This window comes from Coptis chinensis, chromosome 1 (genome assembly GCF_015680905.1).
Source record: "Coptis chinensis isolate HL-2020 chromosome 1, ASM1568090v1, whole genome shotgun sequence".
Taxonomy (NCBI): Eukaryota; Viridiplantae; Streptophyta; class Magnoliopsida; order Ranunculales; family Ranunculaceae; genus Coptis; species Coptis chinensis.
In genome coordinates this window covers 75,395,649-75,408,621 of record NC_141456.1, presented here as the reverse complement: position 1 = coordinate 75,408,621, position 12,973 = coordinate 75,395,649, and the positions used below count along the sequence as shown (strand labels likewise).

The 12,973-nt window shown below is 37.9% G+C and overlaps 1 long non-coding RNA gene and 1 pseudogene across 14 annotated transcripts in view; both read right to left on the bottom strand.

The window, feature by feature from the left end:
• The window catches only part of LOC147525205 (uncharacterized), a 41,303-nt gene extending 30,755 nt beyond the window's left edge, over positions 1-10,548 (bottom strand). For 9 of the 14 annotated variants that reach the window (XR_015221120.1, XR_015221122.1, XR_015221121.1 and 6 more), the window contains exons 1-2: positions 7,015-7,403; positions 6,311-6,487 (exon numbers count right to left, since the gene is read on the bottom strand). This is a non-coding gene — a long non-coding RNA (uncharacterized LOC147525205). Of the gene's footprint in view, positions 1-6,310; positions 6,488-7,014; positions 7,405-8,384; positions 8,507-9,519; positions 10,347-10,439 lie in introns of those variants that run through there. The other 5 variants (XR_015221116.1, XR_015221114.1, XR_015221113.1 and 2 more) reach the window with 5 other exon arrangements.
• Positions 10,549-11,912: 1,364 nt separating this feature from the next.
• Positions 11,913-12,687, bottom strand: LOC147525204 (secreted RxLR effector protein 161 pseudogene; annotated as a pseudogene).
• Positions 12,688-12,973: the final 286 nt, after the last annotated feature.

Genomic DNA, 12,973 nt, shown 5'->3' with positions numbered 1-12,973 from the left:
TTTCCTTCTGCCCGTGCTCTGTATCCGCGGTATCCCCCACTTTCTTTTTCTGATGTCTCTGCCCTCCGGTGTTCCCGTTCCTTCTCCAAAGACAACACTGCCTTCCCTAATCTCTTGGAATCCTTCTGCATGGTATCTTCATATCTTATATACTTTTCCACTCACAGATACAGCTCGTGTAAAGTCGTTATCTCATTATTTGCCACGAACTGGTGCACTCCTGTCCCTGGACGCAAGCCTCTCTCAAATGCTATCACCGCTGTCCTCTCATCCAGATTTTCAACTTTCAGTGTCTCTGCCTTGAACCGGCACAAAAACTCCCTAACTGATTCCACAGATCTTTTTCGCACGTTGACTAAAGCTGCGATATCTACCACCCGCTTCTTCTTATGTATGAAGTGATCTATGAACGACTGCTCCAACTCCTGGAAATTTTTTATGCTCCCCGCTGGTAATCTGTAGTACTAATTCGACACCCCTCCTTTAAGGTTAGCCGGGAACATCATACACCGCAGACCATCATACCGAGACTCCTACCAAAGTGGCATCTATTGCCGAAAATTATGGATGTGATCAGTTGGATCTCCTTTGTCGTCGTACCTCTCGAACCTCGGCTGAGCGAACTGCTTCGGGACCTCTGAAGCCCATATGTCATCTGCTAAGGGATTGCGATTCAACCCAGCCACCACCTGACTGGCCGCTCCTCTGTGCTCCTTCGCCTGCCACCGGTTCGCCTCCCTATCATTGTCTATCATTTCTTGAACTTGCTCCATTGTCAAGCCAGCTACCGGGTTTTCCACAAGATTTAGCCCGGGCTCCTCATCTTCAGATCCCTCGTCTTCAGACCCCTCACTTACTTCTTCCCCAGCCTCTTCCTCCGCCTTCTCTTTCTATATTCTCAGCTCATCGTTCTCCTCTCTCAACCTCTCAATCTCTTCTCACATCAGTCGTGTTTCTTCTGTTGCTCGCCCCTCTTCTCGTTCTTCCCCCTCATCAACCACCGCCTCCGGCGTCGACTCCTAAACCACCACCCTTTTTGGCCTACCCGCTGCTCTCTTTAGTGCCATTTCTAACTTGCTTTTATCTCTCCCCACAGACAGCGCCAAATGTATGAACCCTAAATATCTCAGCTAAACAATCTCCCTTTTTTCTCTCTTCCTCACTATCCTCTTTCTCTTTCACTCTAGCGGCCTCCTCTTTTCTCTCCCCATCCTCTTCTTTTTATATCTTCCATTTCCTATCTGGACCGTCCATATGTCTTATTATCCCCTGGCTCTCCTTCCTACCGTACGCATGCCACGTCCACGGTCTAAGGTTCCACGGTCATGATTCCCTACTCCTCCCTTTTCTTCGTTATGTTGCCCCCTATTCCCTGTACCACTGACTTAATCCAATCTTCCAACATTGTTCCACTACAATATGTTCAGTTTAGAGTTTAGGCAACTAACTCATTTGGCTTCTCAACTTTATCTTCTTCTTGTTTCATTTTGTCTTTCCATGTGAAACCACCAATAGGTGCCAACAGTTGTCATTGGAGACGAAAACATGTTTGATATAAGTTTACGCTCAAAGTATGGTCACAATCTTTCTTGATGGTCCTACTGTGGCTTCACTATGAACATAGTCATTGTCCTCAAAAAGGTGATTTGGAATCTGCAAATCTCAAAATCAAAAGAACGTCTGTTTTAGACAATGATTCTTGACTTGAATTGGCAATAGATTAGATGTGATTCAAGTATAAAGATAATTTTATTGCACTAGCAATGAGGTATCAAGCTAGCGTGGGGTTATAACAGCAGGCACAGAATGACAGAGGTGATGGTAAATCATAGACTAATAAATGACACTATTATCAAAAAGAAGTGAAAGGGTGGTTAAAGGGGAAGAACAAAGAGAAAAAAAGATTAAAATTTGACCTAGCAAATGACTACCTGGAAACTACGACCGTCACCATCTGAAAAGTGACACCAAGATCACACTCTAGTTCTATTGATTAAACATGCATACCATAACAAAGATTGATATTAGGAGAATTTTCGTGATTACAAACTGTTCAATATGATTGTAGTGGCCAATCTACGGAAACATAATGGTCAATAGCGGATCGGCCTTGGAGCAAGACAATAAAGGGAGGTGGGGAGTATAGAGTCAGGGCCGCGGATACCTAAAACACAAAACTTGGAATATGCACGTGGAAGATGGGAAACCCATGTGAATAAGGCAATAAAGGTAGACAGGGAGTATGATATCAGGGTCGCGGATACCTAAAAGACAGAACTGGGAATACACACGTGGAGGATGATAGACCGAGGGATGGGGGAACAGGTGGACAACTAGGAAGGAGAAAGAGGAAGTATAAAGAGAAAGAGAGGACCTAGAGAAAAGAAGGAGAAAAATAGGGGAGGAGAAAAAAGGAGAGGCAGAAAAGAGTGATACCACAATGATCCAATAGGTTTATCTTCAAAGTATTACCTTACTTTGAACTGGTAACTAATTTATGTTACATGGACACACCATATTTTGAAAAAAAAAATCCAACACATGTAGGAACCGTTATTTCAGAATGAATATTTCTACAAACCATGAGAACCATGCGCAGTGGAATTAATGGTTCTCACGATTTTCGATTGGAAAACATACATGTAAATCCGGCTTCTTGATATCTCTAAGAATCCAATAGCTATGAAATCAACAACCTTTTGATCTTCTGTTGTATTCCTATGCACAAAGTGGACGTTGTGTGGGCAACGATCTACCAACCTCTCCTTTTTCACTTGGCCTCTATCACTCATAAAATTGGATCCGATTTCTAGATCTATTTTTCTTGAGCAAAACCTTGATTTTTCTTGTCTAGAAAAAAATGGCCAGAGAAAGAGGTTTCCTTTATATAGGCTACAACAAAGACCATGAGGAGAAATTAGGGTTGGGCTTCCTGACGAGCTTGGGCTTCCCATGTTCGCCCAGAATACACGGACCCAAGTCCGTCAACAAATGGCTTATTCTACTAAAGGTCATTGTTGCACTACCGCCCTAATCCCAAATTACGTGTCAGCGTTTATGGGCTCCATATTATATGCTCGTTGATCTCCCCGTATTTAAGATATCGAATGCCCGTTGATTAAGTCAAGTTACTGACAACTACATTAATCAACTTCTTATGTCCTTGAGTGATACCACTCAACCTCATTGTCATGTTGGATCAAATCCACCTGTAGGGTTTACATGACAATCCTTATGAGCTCTTCAAGGAGACATCATCAGCCCGACTTCTTGCCGGACACGGATTCCTTCTATAATCAACAGCACACCTTACATACAATGTCATTACCCAATTCATCGAGTTTGTTGATTCACAAATGAATCTCACTCATTGATGATTTAAAGCAATGTACAATGCACGTAAGTGCCCGTTATTATATCCGGATTAAGAGAACAAACATCCATAATAACAGAGGCATTTGTTCTCTTATATAGTCAGTATAAAGAGAAACAACCTCACTTGGTCCTGTTCAATACACACAAAGTGTACTAGTGTAATCCTATAGTTAAGATAGACTAATACCAGATTATACTACAACCGTACTAATAGTTTGTCCAAATCCATCTAGGTTGCAAATGATTACTTATACTTTATAAGATACTGATGATATGATCTTCTGTGTGTCCACACCATATCATCTACAACATAAAGTATTAGACGCATGCATATAACTAATAACATATACAATATGCATAACATTTGCCCATATGATTCTCATTCAAAATATAAAGAATTAGAGTTAATACAAAAGTAATGTTTTTAGTATATAACCCTATCAATATGTATCCTCGTGTCCGTGTCGGACACTTAACACATATTGTATGTGATTTACCTCAAATTTTGATATTTCGCCGTGTCAGACACTTCGTCGGACACTTAACACATATTGTATGTGATTTACCTCAAATTTTGATATTTCGCCGTGTCAGACACTTCGTATCCATGTCAGGTACGGACACACCTATCCGTGTCAATATAACTTAGCTTCTAAATTACTAACACTTGCCTCAGTTGTAAAATAGTATTTCCTAAGTAAATATGTGAACCCCCACATTTTTGCTATATTTTTTGAAGTTAATAAATCTTGATTCACTATTCCATATTTGTGAGAGCACCAAAATATAAAATGTTTCGATGTGTTGCATGGGTACGGGTATGAGTGTCGGGTTTGGACACGGCGAAGCTTGAAAACCAAGACACGGGGACATGGCTAATATTCTAATTTAATATTATATTTTATTAAAACATAAATTATTTTAAATAGAATATATATATATATATATATATATATATATATATATATATATATATTGATAAAGCCCATTAGCCATTTAAAACAATTTTTGCTAAGTTTAGATCTTGAATATAACCATTCCAAAAAAGCCCAAGTCCACATTGCTTATTAAAAGCCCCATTTAATCCTATCTATGGAAGAAAGAAATAAAAAAGCCCAAGCCCACATCACTTATTAAAAGCCCACTTCTTAATTGTCTTAAACAAACCCTAGATCAGGGATGTAGCTGCCATGGAAGAAGATGGTGCATAGCCAACAACATCAATCCACCACCACTTGACGAATTCTCGGGTTAGTCTACTCCATTTCTCGCTTTCTCCCTTCTTTCTTAATCTTCCTTCTTTCTTAATATTCTTTTTTTTTTCTTTGAAACTGAGAATAGATTCGAATGGCGAATATGTGTCGCGTCGATGTCGGTGTCAACACGACAGGGAACACGCCGGAATAATAGGCGTACCCATGCAACGCAGATGTTTTGTGTTGTTTCCCGTTATACTATACCCGCTAACTCAAGTGATAAAATGAATAAACCTCTCAAACAAAATATTCAAGAATATATTGATATTTCTCTTTCTTTTCTTTTATGCAACTGAAACAAGCTCCCAGGACTAGAACCACGAGGAGAACTAGCAAGGTTTAGCTAGCATATGTCATACAGACATTTTCCTTTCTATGAAGATTGCAGTATTTTCCTCTTTCTCTCTTATGTTTGTTAGGTGATACCAAGCTCAGTACGGACTCTTAACACGGTTGTTGTCAAGGATGTACTCTATGAAAGGTAATCGTTTGGTGTAATGTGGTTGTTTTTGGGAGAGGGCAAGGGGGTTATTTGTTGACCCCAAAAACTAGGCGTGGGTATGGTCCCCAAGACTCTACTAATATATTAATAGAATTGACCATTCACATAAGTTCAAGCTTATAGAGAAATTGGCAATTTAACAGTATTAACCCCCAGGCCCCCACTAGATGACCCAATTAGGATTTCCCCCCACTAGATGGGAAATTAGGGTCTCCCCTTAACTTTCAAATCAAGCAACTGAAAATGACACAAATGCTCTCATTGTTTTCAAAATGAAAATGTTCAATTTTACTTAGGTGGTGGCAGTTGTGTCATTTGCAGTTATTTGACCTAAAAGTTAACTGTCAAACCAAGTTGACCTTGTGTTTGGGGGGGAGACCCTAATTTCCCATCTAGTGGGGAGAAATCCTAATTGGGTCATCTAAGGGGGTACTAGTTAACCCAACAAAAATTAAAGGAATGTTAAAAATACCAAAAATGGGTTTTCGACCAAACTGAAGGAGGATATGCTGGGCTTGGGATGCCATGCATTATTCTTGCAATTGCTGAAGGGGTGAACTTTGCATGCGAGTTACTCTGCAAAAATACCTATTCCACCAAGAAAAAGGAGCACTTTAATTTTAACCTAACTGAATGTTACAAGGTCCAAATGTTTGTGTAGGGCGTGTACTGGTAGTAGCTCACCTTTATATCTACTTGCAAAAACGGACTACAAAAGAAAAAGATTTTTCAATCAGTATCACCAAAAGAAAATTTCTATAGCAAATAGAATACTTGTGGGAGGAAAGCGAAACTGCATTTCCCAACTGTGCTCTTAAAATGCTAACAATACAAGAGAATAGGAATTCAGCACTCTTTGGTCTTATTTAGATCATAAATAGGCATAAACTGCTATTCACATTAGATACTGAAAAAATGATTCACATAATAACCTTATTTGGAGATTAAAATCATCTACCAGCTGTCTAGAAAGTATTATGGTTGCAAAGATTAAGATCATCGAACAATACCCAGTTCAAGGGAGTAAGGGGCTCACTCATGGTGGAGTTACATGGTCCCTTCTCAAATTCTAATTGTTCCACTCGCAGGTCTCTGCATTTTTTAAAGTATCTCTCTCTGAATTCCTATACTTCGACATTTTATCATGAAACAAGTGACAGATGTACAAAATAATTACCTTCTTCGTCCCATTGCATTTTGGTAACCACCGTGAGAGTCAGTATTGTCCCTGCTGAAGTAGTCTGATATCCTACTTTGCAAGCAGTGTGTGTAGTGTACCAGAACACCTATCTATCTTATCACACATGAGTGTGGTGAAGGTCGTAGCATTAAACGTTTCATCCAACTTCATCACCTGTTACAAAGTGCATTATAAAATCATTTCCTTCACAAAAATTGCTGAAAGGGTTGGAAAAACTGTGTTCCACATTTCAAAAGGCTGGCCAATAGGCTGGACTTTGGTGTTGAGAATGCAAACAAACGCTTTGTCCTTGAAATGTTCCTGATAAGACCTGAATGGCCATCAATGATGCAATTTGATCTCTTAAAATTGAAGGTGATAAAAACACAAGGACACATCAATGGAAGAAAGGTACAAACACATAGATAAACATTTAATGTCATAGGCTGATTCATAGTGTGAATTCCTGATTATTACACCTCCATGTGTACATCATAAGCGAATCAAAACAGTTCCAATACAAAACAACACTTTCAAAGTGCAGTATAAAGATATACTGGTTATACAATGTACTCACGATGGGTCAATAATTCGGCTAGAAATAGGTGTTTAGACACCAATATCAATAGTTAGGAGAATACATCGACGTTTCTTATTCCTTTTCTGGGATAATATATAAATTAACATACACACCAAATTACCTTACAACTTTCAACCTCTGACAACCACCTTGTGATTTGTGATGTGAGGGAACAAAAATCTCCAAGATTCTTGACAATCCTATAGCAAAACGCCGGGTCCTTCACCTCATATGTTATTTCTCTGTTAGCCTAAACTCTCACCAAAAGAGAAAAACAATATTGAGTTAGACATATTAGCCTTCCGAATAAACACCAAACTTGTGGGAGATATATGCTTCCCGGAGGAAGGGATGCATCAAAAGACCATCAGCCTTGAGGCCCATGGAGGACAACAATTACAGAAAGTAACAAGAAGCAGACAACCTTTAGGGTCTACCGATAATTCATCACTATTATATTGAATAACAAACATGAATGTTAACAATTTGGGTTAAGGAGTATTACACCCCCACCCCCACATTTGAGCCAATTAGGATTCCTCCCCCCCCCACCCCAGATGAGAAATTAGGAATTAGGGTCTCCGTCTCCCCCCTCCGAAATACGAGAAAAAAACATGGTCAACTCAATTTGACTTTTTTTTTTTGTATTTTTTTTTCAAACCCTAAATAAGTTTTTTTTCACCATTTTTTTCTTTTTTTTTTCCTAATTTCCCATCTAGTGGGGAAATCCTAATTAACCCTTATCAAAGACCATGTCTTGGGGGTAATACTCATTAACCCTAACAATTACAAGACCATGTCTTGTGTGATAGGATCATTCAAGATCACAATAACATCAAATAGTGTGAACCAATAGATATACTTCAATTCAAAAAAGCAAACGAGTGAACCAATAGATACTACCTAAATTTGCAACACTTAGTAAACTATAATCAAGAAGAGGAGAATCGATAGTTAGCTAAAGTGTCACCCCTTCTCAAATAAAAAACAAACCCTATATGCGGCAGTTCGTCAAACAACTTGCAAGAATATACTCAATCACACACCAAATACTAATTCATGAACCTAGTTAGTACATGTTGAATCACCAATTCTCGCAAGCCGCAACAAGTCATAGCCTTCCCAATAACAATTCAGGAATCCATTTCACCAAATACAGAATTATCAAAAACTCTTCATTGTCAATCAAAAAGTTATAAATCATGAATTGTACGACTTGTACATAGTATCATTCACCAAGCTTGGTTGTAAATCGAGTGGTTTCATGGTTGATATTTATCTGACAATAAGCTCTTTTACTAATTTCATCTAAGGCTCACCAAATAACTATGGAAACATGCAATCCTACATTGATGAACTCCGCCTCTTAGTATTTGAGCAATTCCAATGCTAAGATCCAAACATAGCGATAAAAGTAATCAACCAAATTGAACATCATCAATTTAGTGCACATGTAATTAGATAAGTAAAAGAGCTAAGAAATTATTTCACCTAAGTAATAGGAATGTTGGCTTGGTAATAACCTCGGTAACTGCATCAGCAGTTGTAAATTCTGTATCACCCTCCTTGTGCAAACCACATATTGTACTAGTACTTGCTCAGGAGCAATATATCTATAAACACCCAATTTAACAAGCACACGAGCATCAATCATAATTTTTGAATTCTAAGCACCACCAAATCAAAATCAAATCAGAAAAATCATATGAAAGCAAACTCAAAAATTGGGACTAACTTGAAAAGGGTGTCGACATATTTTAATTACCTTTTGGCCAACTATAGCGACAAGAGGAAGAATTAACAAGGACCAAACCCACAAGTGGTGGGGCAGGAGAGAGAATCACAAGCGAGAAGAGCGATATTGAAATCAAACCTTTTTATTTAGCTTTAAACACACATTGTCTGTGGGAGTTGATTTTGTGGGTGAGATGATAAATTAGAGAGGAGAAGTGAAGTGAGGTGAGAAAATGTGGAGAAAGGAATCTGTAGTGATTTTTTTTTTTTTTTTTTTTGGAGTGGTAAACGGACAGACACCAACGAAGTGGATTTTGGAACGACTTTTGAACCCGACCTAAAGAGTTCGCAGAGCTACGGAGTGAGAGAGAGAGAGCGCGAGTTAGGGCTTTGGGTGGGTGAAGGAAAGAGAGATATTAGAGAGAAAAAGTGTTTGGCGAAGAAGAAGAGAAGAGAGATTGCGGATAGACAGACAGAAACCAACCAAATGACATTTTGCCCCCCTCTCGGCCCGGAACGTCGCTCCGGTCACTTGATAAAATATAGAAAACTCACTTCTTCATAATTTCAGCAACCACAATATCCATACCATAAAGCACTGCAGGAGTGGTCTGCGTGTAGTGAAGATTTCAAATAAATAAACTCTCATGATAAGAAAGGTGTATAAATAAGCATGAACATTAATTCTTGACATCCTATTGTAGGATCACTTCACTGTGCTAGGAAACAATCTTAGTTGTAGGATCAGATTGACATCCTATTGTATCGACATGCCTCTAACCAGAGAGCCATGATAAGAAACCGACGATTTGAAAAGATTAGACAGACAGTACAATAATATGCGAAAGACAAAATTGGCAAAATTACAGTGTAAAGGCAGTTGAGTAATCACCTTGTAAAAACATAAAGTGCAAGTAACACTCAGCTGTGGTAGTAGGCGCAAATACTGCACTTCGCCTAACTCCAAGTGTGTTAGAACTGTGAGCTTCCACCCATAATCAAGAAGAGACAATTCTTATGTATAAAGCATGGTAAATCAATCCCCATAGGAAACAATTAAATGCTTTGTATCCTGTCAAAGTACAGTAAAAGTAAAGTAATTAAATAAGCAGGCCAAAAGCTTTCTTCAAAGCCGATTTACATGGACACACCAAATTCTAGTGAAGATATGTGTTCGACATGACACACCCATATTGTCTATGTCGGGTACGGATACACGTGCTTGCGTTAATGTAACTTAGCTTCAAAGGCCTTTCACTCTGTAGTGATAAGGTTTTATAGAATATACATCATCGAGATTACTTTTTTTTCCATGATATCATATACAAAATCTTGTATTTTCTTTCACATGTTTCGTATCTGATATATGCAACTCTGAAGGATTCATGTTTTACCAATACAGATTTAAGAGTTTTCTTTTGAGTAGAAATTAAAACACAGATGCAATATAGGTGAATTAATAAAAGTTTATCACCTAAGCTGTTCGTGACTGGAGAAGGTGAATGTTGTTTTTGTTTTTCAATACACTTGTATCTATGAATACTTCATCAAGTATCTTAACAGAAAAATAGATGGAAACATTGCGATCTTACTGAAGATTAAATAAATCGACACAAAACCTCTTCTTTCATATCAAATTTTCGTGATGCAAATTCTTTGACCAAAGAGCAGATTTTCCCAGATGCACCCGTATTCACTGTATATTCATCTACACCATCACTGACCTCAAAATATTGCAATAAATGGAAATTTTGGTCAGTCAAGAATTATAATGATAAATCCAATGAAAGAAGAAAGTAAAAGGAATGTCACCTGTACGAAAGACTACGAAGCTTGAAATAAGTGCTATCATCATAACACGAGCTTCTTAATTGGTTGTGTACCCCTCTCCTCATGGGAGAGGTTGCAAGTTCGAATTCCACAAAGTGGTGGTTGGGATTTCTTTTTTGTGTAATTATAATTATGTAATGGGCTTTTGGGCTAGTGACAATGGTGCTGCTACGGTAGATAGACCGAGTGTTGGATTACTTTAATCCTACATTTTTAACATGCTAATCTAGTATTGATCAAAAAAATAATTAAAAGAAAAATACCTTTAAAGCTGCCGAAATTGGAGATTGACAGTAAATAGAAATTTTCCAAAGCTGAATCCAAATCACGTAGTCTTCAGCCTTCTAGTAGTATTCACCACAAAACACTTTTGCTTTTCTCCTACTTTTAGTTGTACTTTTTCTGGAAAGACTAATGGTCCCTTTCTCTAAAAAGTCATTCTCTTATATAGATAAACTTTGAGAATACGTAGATGTGTGTGTAGTGGGATCCACTTAAGATTCCAAGTCTTATCTTAAGAAGACAAGTCCTTGTCATACAAGTACTTGTACTTGATATATTAAAACCCTTTTAATATATATCTTTTTAATATGGAAAGTGCCCATTAACAAATCCATATTTACAATAAGGCCCTTGGAACTTTCAAGAAAGTCCTTTCCTACCATTAATTATATCTAAGTCCCTCCACCTATCTTGTATTCACAATTAGACCATTGGGAATTTGTTCTTCACTGTCACACCCATGTCTAATTGACCCAATTTGACATTTAACATCAAGTGAGCATTAAGAAACTATTTTTTATACCATCCGGGTTTGAGCTCAATTAGTTATGTCACAATTTCCTAATACATAACTCCGTAGAGTAGTGGATCCTTTATTAGAATTCGTGATTCAAGACGTCCTACATTTATTACCCAAAACGTTAAGTCTAGTCTATGAATAGACATTACTTTTTATCGTCTCAAAGTAATAAATTTGAGACACAATGAATTTTCACAATTCCTCAAGTCTAGGGATTAATTAGTAGAGTGAGATTTGCACACTAACCTTAACAGTGAATTTATAGTGTGTTCTCACTTTGATCCCCTCAGTGTCAGTCATGTGACTACACCAATATACAAACTTAGAGTCATACTCAAATGATTGAGATATCATCATCCTATCATATAGCAGTTATGTATATTACAGTCTTATAAGTGAAGCGTCCGACTTCACCCCTAACTGTGAGTATTCTAGGTAAATAGATACAATCAAATCTCCCGCACATGACTCTTCATATGCTTGATTGTTCTAATTCTATTACCTATGGAACTGATGGTTTCATCATATGATATTAGTTCACCAATATGCATAATAATAAGATTCATGTATTTAATTAAACATCATCATGTATAATTAATAAACGTTCATTGGCTTTGTAAATGCCAAATATCCCAACAATCTCCCACTGGCCTTCAAAGCCATTTAGCAACTACTCTAAGACCTATATTATCCATGTGACTCTCAAAAGGATGAATAGGCAAAGCTTTAGTAAAAGGGTTTGCAAGATTCTCAGCTGTAGGAATCTTTGTAACTGTAATATCACCACGCTGCACAATTTCACGTATCAAATGATACTTACGCTCCACATGCTTTGACCTCTTATGATACCTAGGCTCTTTAGACTGAGCTACTGCACCACTATTGTCACAAAACAATGTTATTGGAATCTGTGTTTAAGGTACTACTCCTAATTCCATCAAAAACTTCTTAAACCAGACTGCCTCTTTTGCTGCTTCACTAGCCGCAACATACTCTGCCTCTGTAGTCGAATCTGCAATACATTGTTGTTTTACACTTCTCCAACTAACTGCTCCTCCACCAAGTGTAAATACATATCCAGATGTAGACTTTCTTGAGTCCTTATCTGACTGAAAGTCCGAGTCGGTATAGCCAATAGGCATAATGTCGAAATTACCATATACCAACATATAGTCTTTGGTCCTCCTAAGATATTTTAGGATATGCTTGACCTCAGTCCAGTGATCTGGACCTGGATCACTCTGGTATCTACTGACCATCCCAACTGCAAAGCAAATGTCCGGTCTAGTACACAACATGGCGTACATCAAACTTCCTACTGCCGAAGCATAAGGACATGCATGCATTTTCTTCTTTTCCTCAGGTGTTTTAGGACACTGATCCTTGGAAAGAGAAATTCCATGTCTAAAAGGCATTAAGCCTTTCTTGGAATCTTGCATAGCAAACTTGACCAATAACTTATCAACATAAGCCGACTGGGACAATCCTAACATCCTATTCTTGCAATCTCGCAAAAGCTTGATCCCTAGGATGTAGCTTGCATCACCTAAATCTTTCATTTCAAAGTGATTAGATAACCAGATTTTCATCGTAGACAATTTTCCTACATCATTCCCAATGAGTAGTATATCATCTACATATAAGACCAAAAACATAACAATTTTACCCTCAACCTTCTTGTAAACACAAGGTTCTTCCTCACATTGATCAAAAC